The sequence below is a fragment of the Somniosus microcephalus genome, chromosome 1 (assembly GCF_052327205.1).
Source record: "Somniosus microcephalus isolate GS21.2 chromosome 1, FLI_Smic_1.0, whole genome shotgun sequence".
NCBI classification, from domain to species: Eukaryota; Metazoa; Chordata; class Chondrichthyes; order Squaliformes; family Somniosidae; genus Somniosus; species Somniosus microcephalus.
The window spans coordinates 42,731,002-42,758,782 of NC_140987.1; positions in this window are offsets into that span (position 1 = coordinate 42,731,002).

Sequence of the window (27,781 nt, forward strand, 5' to 3'; positions counted from 1 at the left end):
TCACCTTTAAGGGAACTACTTTAGGTGTGGCACTATTTGTTTGGCTTCTGTATACTGTAATACCGATAGTGACCACACCAGTATATAAGTGTTGTAGCAGGATTTCTGGGGCAGATTCGCCCGGACCTTCGAATAGTAAAGACCTGTTTGTTTGTTACTTCTGAAGTCTGTGTATTTATTAACTGCACAACCCACAGACTTTACAGTGGCGACGAGTCCGATCGTACCCTGCGGCAAGATTACCAAAAGCAACGAAGAGCGTCGAAGAGAGACAACCGCCCTCGTCGTGTTACCAAAAGAAAAACACAAGGCTGCAACAACAGAAAGCAGGAAGACTAACAACAAAAGCTGTATCAGCAACAGGCACTGACTACCCTTCTGCCACGGTGCGGAGTGAGCCGACCAGCAAGAAACAAGGCGGCCGAAGAGACTGTGAGTAGGGGAAGGTGTAGAAGCATCCGGAGGATAAGGGCAGAGCACTCGACCTCGGTCGAGGTGGAGCTGTGCCGGCCAAAAGTCGGGTCCAACGGCGTCGGGTGACAGCCGGACCGCGATCGGCGGGACAATCGGGGCAGCGACCGCAGCCACGAAGCGCTGAGCCTGCGAGTAGGCGCGGGAAGAGAAACCCAGCCGCAGCCGGGGAGGGAAACACCGGTCTGCGAGAGGGCTGGGGAGGCGAACGGGAACCGTGCGGGTGAGAGCCGGGTGCGGAGAGAGAGACTGCGAGGAGCCGGTCCAGCGGCTGAGCTGTTCTCCACCAATGGGGTACTCAGAGCCGGCAAAACCGAACGTGCGGGAGTGGGTGAGAGACACAGCCGAAAACGGGGCGAGAGACTGCGCGAGAGCCAGTCCAGCGGTGAGCTGTTCTCCACCAACGGGGTTCCCAGGGCCGGTAGCATCGAACGTGCGGGTGAGAGAGACAGAGCCGGGTACGGAGGGAGAGACTGCGCGAGAGCCAGTCCAGCGGCTGAACTGTCCTCCGCTAACGGGGTGTACCCAGCGCCGGTAGAGCCGTGCGGGCGGGAGGAAAAGACATAGCCGAGTAAGGGGAGCTGTGCGGTAGCCAGCCAGCGGCTGAACCTGTCCGCTGAGGGGGAAGCGTACCCCTTCCACCGGGAAGAAACGCGGGAAGCCGCCATTAGGCGGAGAAGACGCCAGAAGCGGGAAACCGCCATTGAAGTGGGCGGGGCGAGAAAGGAAGAGCGGGAAACCGCCATTTTTGCGGGAAAACCGCCATCTTGATTGACATACCGCCATTGAAGTGGGCGGGGAGAGAAGGAAAGAGCGGGAAACCGCCGATTTCGCGGGAAAACTGCCATCTTAGAAACAAATAAATAAATAAGAAATACTGGTGCTGCTCCCAAGGGAAGAAAGATGCCTAAGCGAGGGAATATTAACGACTTTAATTCTGAAATAGAAGACTGGGCCACGTACGTGGAACGCATAGAGATCTATTGCGAAGCCAACAAAATTGAGGAAGACGACAAGGCGATAACATTGCTAAACTCGATGGGGGCAAAAACATACGGGCTCTTGAAGCGTCTAATAGCACCAAATAAACCAGCGGATCAGACCTTCAAAGAGATTGTGGCTGTGCTGAAGGACCACTTGAACCCCACACCGCTGATGCTGGCTGAACGATTCAAATTCTACGCAAGAACGCAGAAGAAAGACGAAAGCAATGCGGAATACTTGGTCGAACTGCGTAGGCTAGCGAAATACTGCCAGTTCGGAGGGAATCTGACAGAAGCGCTGCGGGACAAGTTCGTATGCGGATTGTCCAAAGAAGGGACGCAGAAGCGACTACTGGAAGAGAATGACCTCACACTGGACAGGGCTGTCCTTATAGCTGCATCGCACGAAGCCGCAGCGAAAGGAACGGCGGAAATGCAACTAAAGGCGGCGGCACTCGGGGTGGACCAAATTACTTCAAGCACAACAACATGCTACCGTTGTGGGAAGACAACGCATGACCAGAATCAATGCTGGTTTAAGAACCAAGAGTGTAGGAAATGTGGCAAACTGGGTCACATCGCGAAGGTATGCCGGTCCGGGAAAAAGATCAATAATCAAAGGAAGCCACCACCAGAAAAGTACAACAAGATACACAAGGTGGCTGAGAAGAGTTCAGACGAATAGAATTCAGACTCAGACCCAAACAACCAGGAGCTGGGTAGTCTGAGAATCCACAATGTGGGTAAAGAAACGGATCTACAGGCCATCTGGGTCATACTAAAAATAGCTGGAGTCCAAATAAGAATGGAGCTGGACACTGGATCAGCTCTATCAGTCATCAACCGAAGGGACTACCACCGGCTATTCTCTCACATACCTTTAAGAAATACCAAGTTCGTATTACAGACATACACGGGGCATAACGTATACCCCGTGGGGAAAATAAGAGTCAAGGTGAGAGATAGGGGTAAAGAACACCCAAGAATGAGCTTGTACGTATTACCTGAGGGAGGACCACCACTTCTAGGACGGGAGTGGAATAAGAAAATAGACATGGAATGGCATTACCTAAAAGCCATAATGAGGGAGGACTCGGTGCAAGCTATTAGCTCAGATTCTGAAATGGATGATGATAAGACCAAGTCGAAAACGAAGACAGGCAGAAGGACTTATGGTACCAAGAAGAATAAAGCTGCAGAGCAGAACTCCAGGTTGACAGAGAATTCTGAGCCTGATCAAGCAAAGGATTCATCCATGATGGAAGAACACCGAGCTCGGACGCAAACTTATGTCAAAGTACGACAACAATTAGAACAGTTGAGTGATCGTCTCGTACAGGAGATGAAAAATATGGAAAAGTTCTGGGACACCGAATGGGGGAACCTGGAAAGACTACAGAGACAGCTAGCTCAAGCAGAGAGCGACCATAGAGCCATCATGGCCAAATACCAATCACATTCCCCTGATGCTGTTCAGGAACTAGAATATTTACAGAATGAACCAAAGGAAGAGGAATCTTCAGGGAGCCAGGATTTTATTCCAGTTCTTCTTTACGACTCCTTACAAGCAGAGTGTGAGAAGTTGAAAGAACAGTATGAACAGGCCCAGGCTACAATTCAGAAGGGGGTTAACTCGGCAGCCTCCGAGAAGCTAGTTTCAGTAGAAGCATATGAACAACTAAAGGTTGAACATGAGCAAGAAGTCCAAAGGCTGCAGGAAATTCTTGATGAGCTCAAGGCCAAGACAGACTCATCGATAGAAGCTCCATCCATAGATGAGCAATTAGAGGTGAAAATCATGGCAGAGCATGAAAGACAGGATGTCCAAGAACTTATAAAAACATTGAAGGACACCCAAGACAAATATGAGGCGGCAATGTTTGAGGTTCAACAACTTGAAGAACAGATTCAACTGGGAATCCTTGCAGTGGAAGAACAGGACACTGTAAGAATGGTCCCTGAACATGAACTAGAGAGCATCAGGGCGCAACTTTTCCGAGCGCTGAAAGCCAAAGTTCAAGAGGAACGTAAGGTGGAAGTATTGGAGAAAGAGGTGGATGAAATGGAGAAGACGCTGATCCACCGTGTTCCCAGGGAAGAGTTAACGGTCGGCCAACTCCTTCATATGCTGAAGGACAAGACTCTACAAGGGGAACAATCTGAACACGAGCTTCAATCTTCAGGGGGAACGAGTTCGGAGCTCTCAAAAGTCACGGAGATAGCTGAGGTGGCAACACAAATTTTACAAGGATGCCAAAAGTACGTTGAATCACGTCAAGGTGAACAGAAGAAGGTGGAAACCGTTACTTCAGTAGAAGGGTTAAATAGCCTGATAACGCAATTACCGGTGGAAAGGAAGATATTGAACTCACAAATGAGGTCCGTCGTGAAGGAATGGCAGATAACCCAGGAAGAGCGGGATGAATATGAATGCATGAAGAAGGCTTTTCAAGAAAGATGTTTAGGGAAGGAACCACCGTCAGCTAACGTCCAGACGGGTGAGGAGGAAGAAGAAGTCTCTCTCGCTGGCCTAACTCAGGATGAACCTGAATATTACCATGACCTGTTGAGTGACACTGAATATTATGAGGATGTGGTCTGCCCAGCTGGTGATGAAAACTCTCAAAGTGCTGAAATCCAGATGAAGCACTTAAGGTCTAAGGAACATAGAGAGTTGGTGGCGCCACAGATGGCAGCTGAGAAAGGAGCTCCGAGAGTTTCAAAAAGGCAGAAAAGAAAAAGAAGAAGCAGAAGGTAATAACTGTCTAAAATATTAGCACTTCTACCATTCCAGGCAGGACATTATGAAAGGAGCTAAATTGGTTGAAAAACTGGAAAATGTCAAGACAGCCAGTTGGTTGTCAAAGTCCGCACTGCTGGTTCAACAGGACGAAAGTTCAAGCTGCTACGTCAAGAAAAAGGCTATGGAGGAGTCACGCTAGCCAGGTGAACCGGCTACCCCAAAGAAATGTTGTTCGGAACGAGTCAAGATCAGAGACTGAATCTATGAACTGTTTCCGCAGAGACGGAACCTGTGAACTGTTTCCACCGAGATTATATTTGTAAATTGTTTTATATGACATTGACTCCACCGAGACTATAGCTGTAATTTGTTTTATGGGAAGTTGAAGATATGTATGTTTAACGGGGACTCTGTAAGTAATAAACTAAAAAGGGAGGATTGTAGTGTATGTACCCGTCTACCTTTAAGGGAACTATTGAATGTAACCGTTCACCTTTAAGGGAACTACTTTAGGTGTGGCACTATTTGTTTGGCTTCTGTATACTGTAATACCGATAGTGACCACACCAGTATATAAGTGTTGTAGCAGGATTTCTGGGGCAGATTCGCCCGGACCTTCGAATAGTAAAGACCTGTTTGTTTGTTACTTCTGAAGTGACTCCTTTCATCCCTTTACTGATGATTGGTTGCAGGCTTGTAGGGAAATAATTGACTGTGTTATGTCTGACATTGGTGATAGGTACTCGATTGCCTTGGCCTGAGCACATGGAGTTTGATCATGTTGTTATCATTGTATTGTGTATAGGTATTCGATTGCTTGTGCCTGGAAGTGTGTGTGTGTGGCAGCCATTATAAAAGCAACATGAACTGAACTCTGCTGACGGTCTCTGGATTATCTTTGCAAACGCAACATTTGGCGACAAGGATGGCTGAAATCTCTCTTCCACCACCTCCTCCCTTCCTTGCACGACCAGGTGAGCCCCCGATCCCATGGGCTCGCTGGTTACAGTCCTTTGAAACCTACCTCATTGCTCTTGGACTAGAAACTGTGAGTACGGTTCGGAAAAAGGCACTGTTATCCCATTGCCTGGGAGCGGAGGGCCAGCGTGTTCTTGGGACATTATGCACAGCAGACTCAATCCAAACATATGATGAGGCTGTGGCTCTGTTAAGCACACACTTCTCTGCCCCACAAAGTGCCCTCCTGCGGCGATTCATTTTTAGACAGCGTCACCAACTCCTCGGCGAGTCAGTGCATCAATACGTGGCTAATTTGAGGGGGTTAGCTAGCTCGTGCAAGTTTGGTGCATTACAAGATGAGATGGTGTGTGATCAACTAATAGAGCACACAAACAACGTGAGAGTGCGTGAAAGACTGTTACTCGAGTCCGACGATCTGTCGTTGTCACAGGCAGTCAACATTGCCTTTCAAGTGGAGTCTGCAGCCGAATGTACAGCGAAACTAGCACACACACCCAGTGACAGCGCCCTCGGCCCCGACAGCTCTGACACGGTAATGCTCGCGCGACGGCAGCAACGTGCGCTACCGCGGCAACAGTGTGGAAACTGCGGATCTCGTTCACATGCTACCAGAGCGCAGAATTGTCCCGCGTGCGGCCAAGCCTGTCGCAATTGTGGAAAACAAAATCACTTTGCCAATATCTGCCACTCTGCCCCGGTTGCTACAAATGAACACTCTCAGTCCTCAAGCACTATAATTCACAATGTGAGCTCTGGGCCAGTAGTGGCTTTCAAATCATGCACAATTAACCTGAATGATGTGTGCATCCCGCTGTTGTTGGATACCGGTGCCAGCGTCTCACTGCTGAAGGTGGACACATTCAAACACTTTTTCAGCTCCCTGCCACTCTCTGCGCCCTCCACTACCCTTTGCGGGTATGGTAATTCAAAAATTGGACTAGTGGGCTCAGTCAACCTCATTGTATGCTATGGAACAAAAGTTTTGCCAGATTTTTGTTTTCATGTGGCACGCCAAGGAGTTAACCTGATGGGACTGGATCTTTTCACTGACCTGGGTTTTTCTCTCTTGGACACCGGCGGGTCTGCGATTCTGCACGTCGCCTCACCGTGGCGCCAAACATGGCCAGCACTCTTCAAGGGTCTGGGCTGCCTGACTGCCTTCACCCACCAGCCCATGGTTGACTCCACCGTTACCCCTGTCATTCAACCACTGCGCCGCATCCCGCTTGCTCTCCGTGACGGGGTCACAGCTGAACTAAAGCAGCTACTAGAAGCCGGCATCATCGAACCAGTTGATGCCTCCCCATGGGTCTCCAACCTGGTGGTCGCAACGAAAAAGTCAGGTGGTCTACGCGTCTGTGTCGATCTTCGAGCAGTGAATAAGGCCGTAATCCCTGACAAGTATCCACTGCCCATGTCAGAGGAACTCACAGCGTAGTTCTATGGTTCCATCCTGTTCTTGAAACTGGACCTTCGACAGGGCTATCTACAGGTTCCCCTGCACCCCAGCAGCAGGGACCTCACTGCTTTTGTGACACATGCTGGTGTCTTTCGGCACACCAGGATGCCATTTGGACTTAGCTCTGCACCCAGCTGCTTCCAAAAGGTGATGTCCTCTGTGCTCGCGGGCATTCCTGGGGTGGCCATCTACCTGGATGACATCGTCGTGCATGGGCCCTCGACCTCCACTCATGACGAACGCCTTCACAGAGTTTTCACAGCTCTAGTAAAACACAAGCTCACACTGAATGGCGAAAAGTGTGGCTTTGCTGTTTCAGAGATTGAATTTGTGGAGTTTCGGTTGTCGGCTGATGGTATATCCCCACTCCAGTCAAACGTGGATGCCATTCACAGCATCCCAGAACCCAGCTCTGCAGCACAGGTTGCCTCCTTCCTTGGCATTACTGGGTACTACCTGAAGTTTTTGCCCCAGTACTCAGCCACCACAGCCCCACTGCGCCAGCTCCTGCAAAAGGATGAGCCCTGGTTGTGGTCACAAGCCTGTACGGAAGCTGTTTGCCTCCTCAAATCGCAGCTCACGTCGCCTCCAGTGTTGGCTCACTTTGACGTCGCCAGCCCCACCCTCGTCACCTGCGACGCGTCCGCTGCAGCTGTGGGGGCGGTGTTATCGCAGATACAGAATGGAGTGGAGAAACCAATCGCCTTTGCCTCCCGAGCACTTAGCCCCACCGAACGGAAGTACTCAGTAGGCGAGCGTGAGGTGCTGGCGTGCGTCTGGGCATGTGAGCGGTGGCACCTGTACACATATGGCCGTGCCTTCACCCTGCGAACTGATCACCAGGCTCTCACTGCCTTGCTGTTGACATCCAGCATGGGCCACAGACCACTGCGTCTACACCGCTGGTCTGACCGCCTCCGCCAATACAATTTCAGTCTCCAGTTCACACCAGGACGTGACAATGTTGTTGCAGATCTGCTCTCCCGCACTGTCTCTGCCCCAGCCCCACTCGTCGGGTCTGAACATGTGGAACAGGATATCGTCCAGATGCTGCACACGCCTCTCCAAATCACAGTCTCTCTCCAGGAGCTCAAAGAGGCCTCTGAACAGGATCCGGCCCTCTCCCAGCTGTGCACCTTCATCAGAGATGGCTGGCCTCGAAAGGTGCCTGAGGAACTGTCTGCCTACTCCAGAGTTAAAGAGGAGCTCTCCTGCTGGAATGACTCCTGTGTTGCACGTGGGCTCTGCACTGTGGTCCCAAGTGCCCTTCGTGCGCGTGTTTTATCCATGGCGCATGAGGGCCGCTTGGGCATAGTGAAGCTCAAACAACGATGCCGAGACCTAGTGTGGTGGTTGGGTATCGACAGGGAAATCGAGGCCCTGGTCAAGGACTGTGCAGCCTGCCTTGTAAGTGGCAAGACTGGCCACCAAGCTCCCCCACCCCTGCAACCCCTTGCCTGGCCCTCTCAGCCCTGGGAGCACCTGCAGCTGGACGTCTGCGGGGAGATCCATGGTGTCCCCCACCATCAATGGTTCCTAGTGGTGACCTATGACCTGCACTCAAAATGGCCAGAGGTCACTGCCGTGGGCTCCGTCACCTCTCGGGTCATCATTGATATCCTTGAGTCCCTCTTCTCCCGCTGGGGGCATCCAAATTCCATCACCACAGACAATGGCCCCCAAATGGTCTCTTCGGAACTCTCCTCTTACCTTGAGAGCAAGGGCATCCGTCACATTTGCACAGCGTACTACCACCCCGAGTCAAATGGGGGGGTGGAGCGTTTTAACCAGACACTGAAAAATGGCCTCAGAGCACACCTATCCCAGGGGTGTACGTTTGACAAGGCCCTTCTCCACACACTGCTGCACTACAGAGCCTCCCAGCATTCCACTACAGGGGTCTCACCTGCATCCCTCATGCTAGGCTGTGAGCTCATGCTGCCCCTTGGCAGGCTCCGCCCCTCGGTAGCTCAGAGCCCTGCTCCACCGGCTCAAGCCACAGTCGCTAGACAGCAGGAGAAGGTGAAACTTCGCTTCGACCAGTCGAAGAGGGCCAAGGCGCCCAACACCTCAATCTCCAATTGGGTAAGAGTCCGCAGGCCTCATCGCAATAATAAGATGGCGTCATTCTGGTCCTCCCCTCTCCAAATCAGCTGCCAACTTGGACCAGTCACTTTCTGCCTCACTGACGGCTCTCGGTGGCATGCCAGCCGCCTTCGGAAGGTGCCAGCACCCCCTGATGCGGGATTATACGGACCTAACCCCCAAGCCTTACCCCCAGAGTGGCGGGATGCACATGTGACTCTGCCAGCCAACCCCCAAGCAGATGTTGTGCCTCAGCCTGCTCCTCAGCGGTTCCCACTTTGGCCTTCTCTTCACCAGTCCACACCTCGGCCTGTTCGTACACGTTCTCGCCCTGGCCACCTACAGGACTTTGTCACTACATTTCATGTTTGAAATTCTGTGAGCAGGGAGGAAATGTTATGTCTGACATTAGTGATAGGTACTCGATTGCCTTGGCCTGAGCACATGGAGTTTGATAGTGCTGTTATCATTGTATTGTGTATAGGTATTCGATTGCTTGTGCCTGGAAGTGTGTGTGTGTGTGGCAGCCATTATAAAAGCAACATGAACTGAACTCTGCTGACGGTCTCTGGATTATCTTTGCAAACGCAACAGACTGGGCTAGATTTCATAGAAGCATAGAATCATGCAGCACTAAAGGAGGACATTCAGTCCATCCTGCGTGAGTTAGCGCTCTGAAAGAGCTATCAATTAGTCCCATTCCCCTGCTCTTTCCCCATAGCTCTGCAATTGTTTTTTATTTTGTACTATATATTCAATTCCCTTTTGAAAGTTACTATTGAATCTGCTTCCACCCGCCCTTTCAGGTAGTGCATTCCAGATCATAACAATTTGTTTGAGTAAAACCATTTCTCCTCTTCTCCCACTTGGCTTTTTTTGTCAATTATCTTAAATCTGTGTCCTTTGGTTACCAACCTTCCTGCTAGTGGAAACAGTTTCTCTTGTTATCTGTGGAAAGGACATGCCTTGCCAATTTTCCACATTGTTGGATAGGTGCCAGCAGCACAGCTGTACGGGAACAGCTTGGCTAGGGGAGCAGATGCCATGGTGCACAGGTCTTCAGCACTACAGCTGGGGTGTTGTCAGGCCCATAGCTTTTACCGTGTTCAGTGCACTTAGCAATTCCTTAATGTCAAGTGAGGAGATGCTTTAGGAATTTGCAGCCCCAGTGCAGAACTTTGTGTGACAGGCGAACATAGTTCAAAAGCAGGCACGGAGGTCAATATAACTTATAATTCCATCAAGATTAATAGGTAGAAAACCATAGAGGGCATGCTGATCTCCAAAGGCAAATATGCACTCCTGCCGCATGACGCTCGGGAACAATCTTCATTTGCAAAGTTTACCCCATTGTAAACAGGGGAAATCATCCCCAAATCGTCTCACCAGAATAAAAGGATCTCCATAATTGGAAGAAGCACTTCTTGGAATGTTGGCAAAGGTTACGGCCTATGTTGGAACAGAACTTGTTGTGTTGGGTAGATACTGTTGTTCTGCACTGGGACTTGATTGAATTGGAATGTTAGCTGTTTATCACTGGTGTGTTAATTCGATCTCATTGCCGAGTACTGTTGCTGATGAAGTAGTTTCAGTTTGGTGAGTTTTATTGCTTTACTTCGCTGTTTTAAAATGGACAATACTTTATATAACTTGTTTTAACTAGAAAATTACTCTTGGGAAAACTAAGGCTGGATTTAGGAGGATGACCAGGGCATTTGTCCTGAGCTGCAGTGGGACCCAGGAGGTACAGGAAACTCTCGTTTAAACGACACTGAAATATCCGGAATTCTCTATTAACCGGCAAAATTCATACTCCGAAAATACCTCAATAACCGGAAATGTTGCCAAGTCCAAGTCCGAGTCTCCCGCGGTGGCCGAGTTAGTCAGTGGGGGTAGTTTTCCAAATTGCCACTGCTCGGCTTCTTGGCACTGTCAGAAGTCCGAACACCTCAATAACAGGAGTCTGACTCTTTGGCCTAGAAATTCACTGGCCTTAGCGCCGCTTTTGAGGCGCTAGAGGGCCCAGCGCCGAAGTTATGGCCAGTTTAGAAATTGACAGGGGCCCTAAATCGGCGTTAGGCCGGTAGCGCTGCGCCGGCACCGATGACGTCATCGGTGTGCGCAGCGCCCCGGTTGCCATGGTAACCCGCCCGAACTCGGAAATTGAGTTGCGGCCGCCTCGCCCGTGGCAGCCGCAAGCAACGTTCTGGCAGAGGTGCCTTACAGAACTTTGCGCCGGCGCATTAAAGGCCCCGCGGCGGCCGGCCGCTTTCCCGCCGGCCGCCTGGCCGCAGCTCCCTCCCCGGACTTCCCCCCCCCCCCCCCCCCCGCCCCGGAACAGAAGCAAGCCCGGCACTTGTCCGAGGTGCCGGGCTCATTTTTAAAAAGATTATCGCGGGCCGCGGCCGGGTGCAGGCAGCTCCTCCTTAACGGAAGGAGGAGGCCTGCACTTCCCGAGCCTGCCGCACCGCAGCGGGCGCCGCAGCGCCGGAATAGCGCCGCAATGCGGCGCGTGGCGCCAGTTTTGAGGCGCTGAGACCCCTCAGTAGCGCCGGCAGCCGTTTGGGCGCGGCGCTACTGAATTTTTGGCGCGCGCAGGGGGACTTAGCGCCGGCACTAACTTCCGGCGCTAAAGCCCTCGCTGCGCCAAAACCGAATTTCTAGGCCTTTGTTTGTTAAAAATAGCCTTGGTAGATAACCCTCTCCGTCATCTGGAATTTTTAATCAACCGGCACTATCCTGGTCCCGTCGGTGCCGGATATCAGAGAGTTTCCTGTAATAAGATTATAAATTCCACGACCCCAGTATTGGCAGTCTATCAATCAACAACAACAACAACTTGTATTTATATAGCACCTTTAACATAATAAAACGTCCCAAGGTGCTGCACAGGAATATTAAAAGACAACAAATTTGACACCGAACCACATAAGGAGAAATTAGGGCAGGTGACCAAAAGCGTGATCAAAGAGATAGGTTTTAAGGAGCGTCTTATAGGAGGAAAGAGAGGTAGCAAGGCAGAGAGGTTTAGGCAGGGAATTCCAGAACTTAGGGCCTAGGCAACACAAGGCACGGCCACCAATGGTGGAGCGATTAAAATCAGGAATGCTCAAGAGGCCAGAATTAGAGGAGTGCAGATATCTCGGGGGGTTGTGGGGCTGAAGGAGGTTATAGAGATAGGGAGTGGCGAGGCCATGGAGGGATTTGAAAACAATGATGAGAATATTGAAATCGAGGCGCTGCTTAACCGGGAGCCAATGTGGGTCAGCGAGCACAGGGGTGATGGGTGAACGGGACATGGTGTGAGTTAGGACATGGGCAGCCAAGTTTTGGATGACCTCAAGTTTACGTAGGGTAGAATGTGGGAGGCCAGCCAGGAGTGCGTTGGAATAGTCAAGTCTAGAGGTAACAAAGGCATGGATGAGGGTTTCAGCAGCGGATGAGCTGAGGCAGGGGCGGAGACAGGCGATGTTATGAAGTTGGAAGTAGGCGGTCTTTGTTATGCTGCGGATATGTGGCCGGAAGCTAATTTCAGGGTCAAATATGACACCAAGGTCTGTTCAGCCTCAGGCAGATGTTAGTGGCAGAGAGAGCACACTACCGGTGAACCGTGCTGCTTTGCATTACGGAGAAATCAATTCAAATGTTTGCTGATTCAGATCTGCCCAGCATATGCATAGGCGTGATTGAGGTTCACCATATACAAGTCAGTGGAGCCCAGCATGTGGTGAAGCAACTCCCAGAGGTAGTGGTGAGGAGCACCACGTGAGAGAATGAGGGAAGTCAGACAAGGACGGAGCCACGTGCACAAAGAGAAGAAAATGGCACTGCATGCCAGGATTGGCAGCAATTTCAGCAAACCACTATGTGAACTAAGGACTACACTCTTTCAGTGTGCGAGAACGAAAGAAGAACATGCATTTACAGAGAGCCTTTCATGACCTCAGGATGTCTCAAAGCACTTTACAGGCAATGAAGTATTTTCGAAGTGTGGCCGCTGTTCTAAAGTAGGAAACGTGGCAGCCAATTTGGACACAGCAAGGTCCCACAAACAGCAATGTGATAATGACCTGATGATCAATTCTTTTTTAGTGATGTTGGTTGAGGAATAAATATCGGCCAGGACACCGGGAAGAACTCCCCTGCTCTTCTTCAAAATAGTGCCTTGGGATCTTTTATGTCTACCTGAGAGAGCAGAAGGGGCCTCGGTTTAACATCTTATCTGAAAGACGGCCCCTCTAACAGAGAAGCATTCCCTTAGCGCTGTACTGGAGTGTCAGCCTAGAGTTAGTGCTCAAAGCCTCTGCAGTGGGGCTTGAAATAAGGACCTCATTCTTTTGCTGCGTAAGAAAGAAGAAAGAACTTGCATTTATATAGCACCTTTCACAACCTCTAGACGTGCCGAAGCGCCTTACAGCCAATGAAGTACAGCTGAGAGAATGGAAAGAGAGAACTGGTAGAGATGAGAATTCAGAGAGAGGTGAGGGGATGGGTGAGCACTGCGGCTGTTTCATGCCTATGTTGATTTTTTTTGTTGGACAACCAATGTTTTTCTCGGTTGGTTTCTGTCTGCGTTTTTACGGCTGACACGGGGTTTTTTGAAGGGTGCGAGAGGCGAGATTCACTTTGTAGCTTTTATTCATTTGTTTTTCGAGGATTTGGAGGGAAATTGTGCTTGTGTTTTTTGGAATGAAGGAAGTCGGTGGGGACTTTGGACTCCAGACAATATGGCTGGATATGGGATTTATTTCACGCTGCAGGACCGTGAAGCGTGAGGGACAACTTGAGTATTGAGCATAGCACTGGATATATACAACAAAAGATAAGCAAGAAATCTCAGTTATCCAGTGATCAGGGACTGGAAGGATGTCTATAACTCCAGAGTGTTTGAAACCTCGCAGCCTCAGAAGTGAAAAAAAAATATTTTAAACAAATGTTGTTGTTGCGTCCAAACTCAAAGAATCAAAATACGGTAATAGTGGGCAGTATAATTCTGACTTTGCAAATGAATGTGGAGGCTGTATACGTCCAATTAAAGAACACAAGCTAGATAGTTGGTAACTTGTTGTCAATACTGGTCACACTGACCAAAACGTTGCAGCATCCTACATGATATAATAGCTTGTAAAATGATTGTTAAGTATTGCGCCTTTTAACAAATCTTTTGTACCTGGTAGGGTGTATTATGCTCTCGTTAGTGAACATTTACTCCTGGTTTTCCTTTAATTGCAGTTGCTTAAAAATTCAGAGATTACTGGAGTCGACTACTGTCTTTTTCACCTTGATAAAAATCATCTTTTTAATGGATAGAAATTACCCACTCGAAATGGGTTCGATTGATTCAACACTGTTCTTAGAAGTAATCACTGCAACATAAAACTGACTATAATTCAACATTAAATGGAAGCATTGCTCAGTGGGCCATGAGGACAGGCAGGAAAAAAGGAAGTGCTTTCTTTTGAAGCCAGGCTTTAAGGCACATTGACAGGGCAATGTAGACTAGACAGAGTTTTACTCTGCCTCTGTTGTTAAAGGAATCAACCATCTGGTTTATTATTCATCTGGAATACTTAAACAGACCTCACATTGGTCACCTGAAAGTGTTCGGCAAAGTGTGCTTTGCTCTGTATCCACATCAGTATCTTGTAAAGAATACAAGTACCAAGGTATTTGACTAGCTGACAAGGTCATTTGAAGTACAAAAGTAGGATTTGCTGCTTTTGGCACTTGTCTGTCAGTCAAAGCATCTAGATTTAATCTGGAATAACAACAGAAAATGCTGGAAAAACTCAGCAGGTCAGGCAACATCCGTGGAGAGAAATTTGAGTTGACGTTTCGGGTTGGACCCTTCTTCAAAACTGGAAAGAAAAGAAACTAGATCGAAGGCAGGGCTGCGATCGGACAAAAGAATAAAAGAAACAAAAGAAGTAAAAGAGATTAGAAGCTAGACGAGATGGTAATAGGCTGGGATTAGGTGTAAAGTGTACTGGCAGGGCAAAAGATAGCTGCCAGGTGTGAGAGAGAAACAAAAGGAAAAGCGGGGGGGTGGGGGGGGAAAGGAGTGGAACAATTACAAGAGAAAATGAAATAGGGGCCGAGTTTATGATCTGAAATTGTTGAACTCGATATTGAGTCCGGATTCGGATTTCCAACATCTGCAGTATTTTGCTATCGTACTAGATTTAATCTGGATTTAGTCCATTGATATCATAGGGGAAAAATTGGTTATGGGCCGTTTTCGAGCACCAGGGACGCCTGAAAAATGGCCCGACCCAATATCAGGCTGAAAGTCTTTCAGGCACCCTTGGGGAGTGTAGTGTATGTAACCTGTACCACCTTAAGAGGATACCTTAAGGTGATGGACTACTTTTTGATGGCTCCTGTACATTGTAGTACCGGTGGTGACCACACCGGTATATAAACCCTGTGGAGCAAAGTGTATTCCAGTTCAGCCCTGACCCTCAATTACTAAAGACCTGTTTAATTATTTCTGTAGTCTGTGTCCAGTTATTCAGCATAACTACATTTGGAAACACAGACTCAACAGGGAGTAGGATGTTGCTCCACAGAATTGGTAAAACGGGCATAACAAGGTTCAATTTCTACCCTGATATCTAGTGCTGAAAAATGCCACAGCACAAAGAATCTCTACACTGGCTGTGGCTAACTAACTTTATTTAATGAAAGCTGCACTAAAACACTAGCCAAAATATATGAATGTTTTAGGTGCTGGGAAAGATAAGGAAAACTCACTCTCTGTTTAATGTCGAAAGGAAAATGCAATACTGTCATTATCTTATCAGAAATACAGTCCACAATCCGCTCCCACCATTCCCATTCCCAGTCTCCAAGGATTGGTAGAAACATAGAAACATAGAAGATAGGAGCAGGAGTAGGCCATTCGGCCCCTCGAACCTGCTCCGCCATTCAATGAGATCATGGCTGATCATCCAAATTCAGTACCCTGTCCCTGCCTTCTCCCCATATCCCTTGATCCCTTTAGCCTTAAGAAATATACCTAACTCCTTCTTGAATATATTTAATGAATTGGCCTCAACTGCCTTCTGTGGTAGAGAATTCCACAGGTTCACCACTCTCTGGGTGAAGAAATTCCACCTCATCTCTGTCCTAAATGGCTTACCCCTTATCCTTAGACTGTGACCCCTGGTTCTGGACTCCCCCGCCATCAGAAACATCCTTCCAGCATCTAGTCTGTCCAGTCCTGTTAGAATTTTATAAGTTTCAATGAAATCCCCTCTCATTCTTCTAAACTCCAGCGAGTATAAGCCCAATCGACCCAATCTATCCTCATACATCATTTTTGCGGCGGCGCTAAACACTACCGCCACGATCTCCTGCGCCGGCAGATCATGACGTCATTCGAGTGCGCAATGCCCTGGTAGCGCCCCGGACTGGAAATTGAGTGGCGCCTGTTGAATCCGTGAATGTTGATGTATGGTGTTCTTCAATAAATCGACAAAGACTGCAGAGGAACAATTAACAGGTGTTTACTGGATGCAGGTTACTCTAAAACTAAAGTACAGATCCCTACTCAGGGTTTATATACAGGTGTGGTCACTGCCGGTACTACAGGATACAGGAGCTGTAAAAAGTAGTTCTCCCCTTAAAGGTACATACATTACAATTCCTCCCTTTTTAGATTAACAGTACCATAACACTCATTTAACAATTAAATATCAAACTAATTACAATTAACACTTTTAACATACAACGTTAGCTGAAAATATTCCATTTATATATTCAGTCTTTGGGGAAGCTTTCTGATCCTTTCTGGATAGCGCCTTTCCCGAGTGTCTCGCTCTTGGTGCGGAGGCGATTCTGGCACCCTGTCGTCGGTTGGTTCATCAGCTTCCGATGCTACTGTTTCTGGGGTAGATGCTACCGGTATGTCGGGTTCATCACCAGGTACGCGAGACCTGGGGTTGACTCTTTCCTGTGACTCTAGGATCTGGTCGACATGGCGTCTCACAATGTTCTCCCCAACATCCACGGTGTACATTAGTGGCCCCTGCCGTGTGCATATCGTTCCTGGTTGCCATTTCTCTGTTCGGTAGTCGCGAGCCAAGACTGGTTGCCCTACATTGAAGCTCTTTGTCGGCTTCTCATTGATGTGCTGGAATTGCTTATTCTCAACATCTCTTCGTACATTTGGTTTGAGCAAATCCAGACGAGATCGCAACCTTTGGTTAAAGAACATCATGGCCGGGGTCTGGTTGGTGACTGTATGTGTCGCATTTCTGTAGGCTAACAGGAAATTGTCCACCTTATGCTGCAGTGGAATGTCGTCATCGCACATGGCCCTTACTGCTTTTTTAAAGGTTTGTACGAACCTCTCAGTCAATCCATTGGTGGCTGGATGATACGGAGCGGAGGTGTAATGCCTTACCCCATTCCTTTTCTTAAATCTTCGTAACTCTTCGGACACAAACTGTGGTCCGTTATCAGAGCAAATCTGCTCTGGCAAGCCGTTCCTGGCAAAGATGGTCTGTAGGACTGCAATAGTTTTCTCCGTGGTGGTGGAGGACATTTTGATCACCTCAGGCCATTTCGAGTGTGCATCCACAGCTATTAAAAACATTGAGTCCATGAATGGACCAGCAAAATCAATATGCACCCATTGCCATGGAGATGAGGGCCACTCCCATGGGTGTAGAGGGGCATGTGGTGGTGCATTTTGGACCTTCTGGCATCCTGAGCAGCTCTTTGTCAGGTCCTCGATTTGCTGATCGATCCCCGGCCACCACACATAAGCCCTAGCAAGGCTTTTCATTTTCACTCCTCCCAGATGGCCTTCATGAAGCTCATTGAGCACTCTCTCCCTTAACTTGGGTGGAATTACCACTCGGGATCCACACATCAAGGTCCCCTGGCATACTGACAACTGTTCTCTTCTGGATGAGAATGCTGGCAACAGTGGGTCGCCATGTGCTGGCCATCCCTTCACCGTCAAATCATATACCCGAGACAGTTTCGTGTCATTTCGGGTCTCCTTCTCTATACCAGCGTTAGTTACTGGCAAGCATTCAATTATAGTCGAATGAAATATTTTGAAAGGATCCACTGCTGGTTCTTCCTCCGCAGTAGGTAGTGGCAGGCGTGATAGCCCATCTGCGTTTCCATGCTGTTTCGTACCCTTATACTCAATATCATATTGGTGCGCCCCTAGGAAAAGGGACCATTTTTGTAGCCGTTGCGCTGTCATCACCGGAACGCCCTTCTTTGGGTTAAAGATGGAGACAAGTGGTTGGTGGTCAGTCAGCAAGGTGAACTTCTGCCCATGCAGATAGTGGTTGAACTTTTTCACTCCCCACACTAGGCTGAGGGCCTCCCTGTCAATCTGGGCATAGTTACGCTCGGCTGAGGTTATTGACCGAGACGCAAAGGCTACTGGCCTCTCCGAACCGTCCGGGAATTTGTGCGACAGCACCGCTCCAGTGCCATAGGGTGATGCATCACACGCCAGCCGAATTGATAGTGCTGGGTTTTGATGTGATCAATTCTTTGCACTTCTGGAAAGCTCATTTACATTCGTCATTCCACTTCCATGGTACCCCCGTTTGCAGTAGGGTGTTCAGTGGGTGTAGAACTGTGGACAGATTCGGCAAGAACTTATGGTAGTAGTTCACCAACCTGAGGAACGACCTTAGTTGTGACACATTTTCCGGTGCTGGAGCCTTGACTACTGCCTCAATCTTTTCAGGGGACTTATGTAACCCCTCTTCATCAATAACAAGGCCACAATACGAGATCTGCTTCTGGAAAAACTCGCATTTGTGGCGATTAGCTCGGAGCCCATAATCCTTCAATCTAGTGAGCACCTGCTCCAGTTTGGCGAGGTGATCACTGTCATTTTTGCCCGTAACCAGGATGTCGTCCAAATAACACTGGGTCCCTGGAATCCCTTGCAGGACTTGATCCATTGCCCTTTGCCAAATAGCCGGAGCTGATGCTACCCCGAACACCAACCGCTTGTATTGGTAGAGACCTTTATGAGTGTTGATCGTGAAGTACTGTTTCAAGGTTTCTTCTACCTCCATTTGCAGGTACGCCTGGGCCAGATCAATCTTAGTGAAGCGTTTCCCTCCAGATAGCGAGGCAAAAATATCTTCAATCCGCGGAAGCGGATATTGTACAGTGTGAAGGACTGGGTTCACTGTCACCTTAAAGTCCCCACAGATGCGAACCTTCTTTGGTTCCCCAGGCGTATTACTCAACGACCTCTTCATTACAGGAATGATGGGTGTAGCCCACTCGCTCCAGTCCACTTTGGATAGCACTCCTGAACGTTCCAAACCTTCCAGCTCTGCTTCGACAGCTGGGCGGATCGCATAAGGTACCGGTCTGGCCTTAAAAAACTTTGGGCTTGCATTTTCCTCTATTTTGATCGTTGCTGTTATGCCTTTTATTGTTCCGAGTGTAAGGGGTCATTTTAACGAGCTTATGGTGTGCTAGATCGGTTTTGATTTCGCACTGCTCGTGAGCGGTTCCGAAGCGCTCCCCCCTCACCGGTTCTAGACACTGGGCTTATTGCCAGACAACCTTGATGTGTGGCCCAACTTGTGACTCGGAAGACAAATGGATCAGATGAGACAAGGTGAGTTTTAAATCAGAAATATCTTTATTTTCAAGGAGAATAAACACAGAGAATGCAAGAATCAATTTAGACAAAAATCATTAGCACGTCTCCCAATGGGAACTAAAATTTAACACACAAGGAATAACTTTGACTATCTTAAATCATACAACAATTCTTAATCAGCGGTATACTAAAACGGGGGTGGGAAAAGCACACGGACACATCGAGGGATAAATCACACTCCTGAATTACAAACCCTTAATGTTACAAACCCTCCCATTGCTAAAATATACCTCAACTATGTCAGTTAGGTAGAGTTGGGCCTTTATGCTCACCAGAGTTTTAAAACCGTCCTTAATCTTGGTGCTCCTGTGATGCCCGGGATCTCCGATCTTCCTCATGGGACCGGCTCCTGAACCCGCTCTCCTGCACAATCTTGAAAGTCCTCCGAACTCCTCGAACCGTCTCCTCTCCACTCGGCCTTCGAACTCCTGATGGTCTTGGATCTGGACTGAACTTCTGAATCTGCTCTCCTGCACAAGCTTGAAAGTCCTCCGAACTCCTCGGACCGTCTCCTCTCCACTCGGCCTTCGAACTCCTGATGGTCTCTGGACTTGGACTTCACTGCTTCTGGTGAATCTTGTGGATCTGTCTGAGTCTGGCTGAATCTCTCCTGCTGTTGATTTTCCCTCAACAGTTATACTGTTTTCTAGCCCTTATCTCGGCACCAAATCAGGGGTTTTCTTTTGTGAAGGTAATGGGCAGGCTGCTTTGACAAAAGCAAGTACTTTATTTTAATGTCTTGTAAATGAAACTGATGGGATCTGTCCTGTGTCCCTCTGAGTTTGGTACAGATAATGGGTTTTTTTCTGTGCTCAGCGATTTCAGAGATGGGTTTGTGTTTTGCTAGCAATTAGCGCACCTCCAGGTGCAAATACTTTTGTTTACGAGTTCGTTACTGCTGTAACCATATTATCATATCAATAGCAGTAAGTTCTGGAATCTTCTAATCGGTGATGACTCAGGCTGCTGTAAGATACTACTGGTGTGTCCTTTTGAACTGAGCCATGAGAACTGCCAACTCCATCTTGTGTTCTCACAATGTGGCCATTTCAGGGGTTTTACCAATCTAGACTGTATTTTCTGGATTTTGCGAATCCTACACGAGTCCCTCCTGGAACACCTCTTGTGCTTCAGTTAGCATTTTTGACAGTCGTCCCGGTGTGACGTCGTCATCCTTTTTGGCATCTACAGTCAGTGCTTGTATGGAATGCCAATCTAGCTGTATCTTCCGGATCCATTCACGCCCTAGTAATGGCGGTCCTCCATCTGGCAATACATATATGTCCATTTTTGATGTTTCCTTGCCGTTGTATATCACGTTCACCCTTATTTTTCCTTTGGGGTAGAATTTTTGCCCCGTGTACGCCTTCAAGGCAATCTCTGTATCTCTCAAGGGTATATGTGAGAATAGCCACTTGTAGTCCCTTTGGTTTATGACTGTTAGGGCTGATCCTGTGTCCAATTCCATTTTCACTTGGACTCCGTCTATCTTGAGCGTGACCCAGATAGTTTGGTGATCCTCCATTTTGATTACATGATGTAGTTTCAGACAACCCAGCTCCTTGCTTCCGGAGTCTGTATCACTTTTCTGTTCGTCTGAAGTACTCTCCATCACCTTATGTACCTTTCTGTACTTCTCCTGTGGAGATTTCTTGCTGCTTGTTTTCTTTCCCGACCTGCAGACACTTGCTCTGTGACCTACTTTTCCACACTGCCTGCACACTTTGTCCTTGAACCAACAGTCCTTGTGGTCGTGTGTTGTTTTGCCGCAGCGATAACACTTCACTGCTCCATATGACATTTCATTTGTGCCATATTCTTGCGATCTCCATGGTATCTCTGCAGCGCCCCGTGCGGCTGCTTCGTGTGATACTGCCATGCTGAAAGCCTTGTCCAGCGTAAGATCCTTTTCTGATAGAAGCCGTTTCTGCGTTCCTTCACTTTGAAGCTCACACACACAAACTTGTCCCTTAAAGTATCTGCTAGTCCCGTTCCAAACTGGCAGTGTTTCGATACTTTGTGCAGTTCCGTTAAATACTCAGCATTACTTTCGTCTTTGTGCTGGTTCCTTTTGTGAAACTTAAATCTTTCTGGGGTTTAAGTGGTCCTGTAGGATTGCCACTATGCTTTCAAAATCCTTTTCCACTGGCTTCTCTGGGGTTATTAGGTTTCGCAGTAAGCCTAACGTATTTGCACCCATGGAATTCAACAATACCAGTGCTTTCATGGCATCTGTCACTTCATTCGCCTTGCTCTACACTTCTACACGTTCTATATATGTTGCCCAATCTTCGACTTCGACACTGCCACTCTTCTGCATCCTTGGGTGTGGTTAGACTGGCTAAAAATGGCGTCTCCCTTCTTCTCCGCTGGCTCAAAATTGCGTCTCCCACACTTCTTTCTTCCCCCACGGACGCTGCTCAGCCCTTGAAACCCCGGCCGCGCTCTGCGCATTTTCCCTTCTCTCGTTGACGCCGCTCGGTCTTCAACCCCGGCTGCGCCCTGTGCGCTTCACCCTCTCTCTTACCCCGCCGACGCTGCTCGGCCTTTTTGTGTGCCGTCGGTCGGCTCCAGCCACTGCCGTCCGGGAAGGGTCTGCGCCGTACCTGCTGCCAGCCCACTGTGCTGGATCGTCTCGACTGGGGAGCCAAGCCCATCTCTCCACAGCCTCCTCTGCGATGTTCAAGTCCTCTCCGGATGGTCGACGCCCGCACTGGTGGAATCGGCCTTCTTCTACAGAATTGCAGGTAGGTTCGAATCACATCATCGCCACTGTTGAATCCGTGAATGTTGATGTATGGTGTTCTTCAATAAATCGACAGAGACTGCAGAGGAACAATTAACAGGTGTTTACTGGATGCAGGTTACTCTAAAGCTAAAGTACAGATCCCTACTCAGGGTTTATATGCAGGTGTGGTCACTCCCGGTACTACAGTATACAGGAGCTGTAAAAAGTAGTTCTCCCCTTAAAGGTACATACACTACAGCGCCCCCTGCCTTAACGCCTGCCGCTAGCAGCAACAGGTTGAGGGGAGTGTTTTGCAGTCAGGAAGGGACTAGGGGAGCACTATTTAAAGGTGACCGCTTCCTGCCTTTTTTTGTTGGTGACATTTTTGCACCATGCATTCTGAGAGAGAGAGAGAGAGACTTCTGGAAAGATTCTACACTGTGTGAAGGAGTTTTGCATACTGAGCAGCACTTTGCAGGTTCATTTTGATTTGCCCTTCCTTGTATCTATTTAGAAGAGACTGTGGGGGCTGCACTCTGAGCTCTTTCCCTGGGTCTCTCCATTGTTCTTTCCAGCAGATTTGATGTACAGGTCTCTCCAGGCCGAGACTCAAGGCTGCAATGAACAGGATGTGGATGGAGACCAAGATAAACCCTCCCCTTTAAGATAAAAACAGAAAATGCTGGAGAAACTCAGCAGATCAAGCAGCATCTGTGAAGAGAGAAACAGAGTTAACGTTTCAGGTCGATGACCATTCATCAGAACTCCCCTTTAAGGATTGGCCGGTGCCAGTGTGTCTGTGTTCCATTGCTGATTGACATCACATGAGCTTCGCCAGTGCTGTGAGTTCGCGCCTCGCTCCTTGGCCTTTGCGCCTGAAGACAGATGTGAAGCGCCTGATTTAGCGCTCCAATCACCTCCAGGGGCGATAAAAGCCAAGTTTGCAGTCAGAGGCGATAATTAGTGCCAGGCGCTAATCTTTGTGCCCGGCCGATAATTGCGCCCCAAATGGGGCGATACCGAATTTCTCCCCCATAGACTTTCACTGAGAAAAAATTGAAAGGTGACATATTGGTATCCTATGATGTGCAAAGGACCCTTTGTGGTATATATCAATGATTTGGACTTGAATGTAGGAAGTATGATTAAGAAGTTTGCAGATGATACAAAAATTGGCCATGTGGTTGGTAATGAAGAAGAAGGCTGCAGACTGCAGAAACATAAGAACATAAGAACATAAGAAATAGGAGCAGGAGTAGGCCAATTGGCCCCTCGAGCCTCCTCCGCCATTCAATAAGATCATGGCTGATCTGATCCTAAGCGCCAATCCACTATGACAGGACTATCTCCTGAATCTAACAGAATTAGACACACGAAACAGGAGCAGGATCAGGCTACACAGCCCCTGGGCCCGCTCCGCTACCCACAGGGCCATGACCGATCCGCACCTAAACTCATGTCCAAATTCCTTCCCGCTCCCCGTAACCCTTAATTCCCTTTTCTTCTAGGAAACTGTCTGTTTCTGTTTTAAATTTATGTAATGATGTAGCTTCGACAGCTTTTTGGGGCAACATATTCCATGGACCTACCACCCTCTGAGTGAAGTAGTTCCTCTTCATCTCAGTTTTGAAAGAGCAGCCCCTTATTCTAAGACTATGCCCCCTAGTTCTAGTTTCACCCATCATCTGGAACATCCTCCCCGCATCCACCAGATCCAACCCCTTCACAATTTTATATGTTTCAATAAGATCGCCTCTCATTCTTCTGAACTCCAATGAGTAGAGTCCCAATCTACTCAACCTCTCCTCATATGTCCATCCCCTCATCCCCGGGATTAACCGAGTGAACCTTCTTTGTACTGACTCGAGAGCAAGTATGTCGGCCGAGAAATTGGGTTGTGGGTTCGCCAGGGCTGTAGCGCCAGAAATTTTGCGCCAGCGTTAATGCGGCAGCACCCGACGAAAATTCGGTTGCGCCGGGCCCAGGCGGCGGCGGGCGCTAAAGGAGGGTGTTAGCGCCTCAAAACGGGCGTTCAATTGGGTTTTCCGGCACTAATCCCCCGCTGCGGCACCCGATGCGGTGCGGCAGGCTGGGGAACTGCAGGCCTCCTCCTTCTGTTAAGGAGGAGCTGCCTGCAGCCGACAACTGACCGCCGGATTCCCCCGACATCTGAGCCCGGCACCTCGGGGAAGTGCCGGGCTCGCAGCACACACACATCAGGGCCGCGGGGGGGGGGTGATGCAGGAGTCCGGGAAGGGAGGTGCGGGCAGGCGGCCGCCGGGAACGCAGCCGGCCGCCGCTCCACCTTTATGCTCCGGCGCAAAGGCGTGTAAGAACCCTTTCCACAATCGTTGGTTGCGCCTGCCACGGGCGAGGCGGGCGCAACTGAATTTGGGCTTGGGGCCGGGTTACCACGTCAACCGGGACGCTGCGCACACCGATGACGTCATCGGTGCCGGCGCAGCGCTACCGGCTAACGCCGATGGTAAGGCCCAAGTCAATTTCAGAAACGGCTATAATTCCAGCACAATGCCCTCCAGCGCCGCTAATTGGGCGCTAACCCCACTCAATTTCTAGGCCGTCTTTTCTTAAGTATGGACACCAAAACTGTATGCAGTATTCCAGGTGCGGTCTCACCAATACCTTGTACAACTGAAGCAATACCTCCCTATTTTTATATTCTATCCCCCTAGCAATGAAAGCCAACATTCCATTGGCCTTCTTAATCACTTGCTGCACCTGCATACTAACCTTTTGAGTTTCGTGCACCAGGACCCCCAGATCCCTTTGTACTTCAGTACTTTCCAGTTTCTTGCCATTAAGATAATAACTTGCTCTACGATTTTTCCTGCCAAAGTGCATAACCTCACACTTTCCAGTATTGTATTCCATCTGCCAAGTCTCTGCCCACTTACTTAGCCTGTCTATGTCCCCTTGCAGGTTTTTTATGTCCTCCTCTCTCACTACTTTCCCTCCCATCTTAGTATCATCTGCAAACTTTGATATGTTACACTCGGTCCCCTCCTCCAAATCGTTAATATAGATTGTAAAGAGTTGGGGACCCAGCACTGACCCCTGCGGAACACCACTGGTTATTGATTGCCAGTCTGAGAATGAACCATTTATCCCAACTCTCTGCCTTCTGTTAGATAGCCAATCCTCTATCCATGCCAGAATATTACCCCCAATCCCGTGATTTTTTATCTTAAGCAATAATCTTTTGTGTGGCACCTTGTCAAATGCCTTTTGGAAGTCTAAATACACTACGTCCACTGGTTCACCTTTATCCACCCTGTATGTTACTTCCTCAAAGAACTCCAGCAAATTTGTCAAACATGACTTCCCCTTCATAAAACCATGCTGACTTTGTCTTATTAAACTATGATTATCCAAATGTCCTGTTACTGTCTCCTTAGTAATGGACTCCAAAATTTTACCTACCACAGATGGTAGGCTAGCCGGTCTATAGTTTCCAGCCTTCTGTCTACTGCCCTTTTTAAATAAGGGTGTTACATTAGCAGTTTTCCAGTCTGCTGGGACCTTTGCTGAGTCTAGGGAGTTTTGGAAGATTATTACCAATGCATCCACAATCCCTACCGCCACTTCCCTCAAGACCCTTGGATGTAAGCCATCAGGTCCAGGCGATTTATCCACCTTGAGTCCCATTATTTTACCGAGTACCACTTCCTTAGTGATTTTGATCGTGTTTATCTCCTCCCCCCCTATAGCCCCCTGCTTGTCCAGTGTTGGGATATTCTTGGTGTCCTCTACTGTAAAGACTGATACAAAATATTCATTCAGTGTTTTTGCCATCTCCATATTTCCCACCATTAATTTCCCGGTCTCATCCTCTAAGGGACCAACATTTACTTTAGCCACCCTTTTTCTTTTTATATAACTATATAAACTCTTACTATCTGTTTTTATATTTTTTGCTAATTTACTTTCATAATCTATCTTCCCTTTCCTAATCAATCTTTTTGTTATTTTTTGCTGTCTTTTAAAGTTTTCCCAATCCTCTATCCTCCCACTAGATTTGGCTACCTTATATGCCCTTGTTTTTAGTCGAATACTATCCTTAATTTCTTTACTTAGCCACGGATGGCTGTCTTTTCTTTTACACCCTTTTCTTCTCAGTGGAATATACTTTTTTGGAAGTTGTAAAATAACTCCTTAAATGTACACCACTGATCATGTATCGTCTTACCCTTTAATCTATTTTCCCAATCCACTTTGCTCAATTCTGCTCTCATACCTTCATAGTCTCCTTTATTCAAGCTAAGCATGCTTGTTTGAGATACAACCTCCTCACCCTCTAATTGAACATGGAATTCAACCATGTTATGGTCACTCATTCCAAGGGGATCCTTTACTAGGACATTTTTAATTAATCCTGTCTCGTTACACAGGACCAGATCTAAGGTTGCTTGCCCCCTGGTTGGTTCAGTTACATACTGCTCAAGAAACCCATCCCTAATACACTCAATGAACTCATCCTCAAGGCAGCCCTGCCCAATTTGATTTGTCCAGTTAATATGATAGTTAAGATCCCCCATAATTATAGATGTTCCCTTATTACAAGCCTCAACTATTTCCTGATTGATACTCCGTCCAACCGAGTTGCAACTGTTCGGAGGCCTATAGACTACGCCCACTAGTGTTTTTTTCCCCTTATTATTCCTTATCTCCACCCAAACTGTTTCATTATCCTGATCTTTTGACCCAATATCATTTCTCTGTATTACAGTGATTCCTTCCTTTATTAACATAGCCACCCCACCTCCCCTTCCTTCCTGCCTGTCCTTCCTGATCGTTAAATAACCTGGTATGTTTAATTCCCAGGCATTGTCACCCTGCAGCCATGTTTCTGTAATGGCCACAAGATCATACCCATATGTAGCTATTTGTGCCATTAACTCATCTATTTTGTTACGAATGCTACGTGCATTCAGATAGAGAAGTTTCAAATGTGTTTTTTGACACTTAGTTCCTGCTTTTGCCCTTTTTATTACTTTACCTTTTACTCCATACCTTCTGCCCCTTCCTGACACGCTCTGGTTTTTCATTTCCCCACTGCTACCTAAGTCTATGACCTTCTCTGTTGTCATTTTTATTATTTGTTCTATAGGAACCTCCCCCCTACTAGTTAGTTTAAAGCCCTCTCTACAGCCCTAGTTATATGATCCGCCAGGACCCTAGTCCCAGCACTGGCCAAGTGAAGCCCGTCCCAACGGAACAGCTCCCTCCTGCCCCAGTACTGGTGCCAGTGTCCCAGGAAGCAAAACCCATTACTCCCACACCAGTCTTTGAGCCACGCATTTAACTCTCTGATTTTATTTGTCCTAGCCAAATTCGCTCGTGGCTCAGGTAATAATCCAGAGATTATTACCCTTGAGGTTCTGTTTTTTAATTTGACCCCTAGCTGCTCATACTCCTTTAACAGAACCGGCTTCCTAGTCCTATCTATGTCGTTTGTACCAACATGGACCACGACAACTGGATCCACCCCCTCCCACTGCAAGTTTCTTTCCAGCCCAGAGGAGATGTCCTTAACCCTGGCACCGGGTAGGCAACACAGCCTACGGGACTCTCGCTCTTGGCTGCAGAGAACTCTATCTATCCCCCTAATAATACTATCCCCTACCACTACAACATTTCTATTTACTCCCCC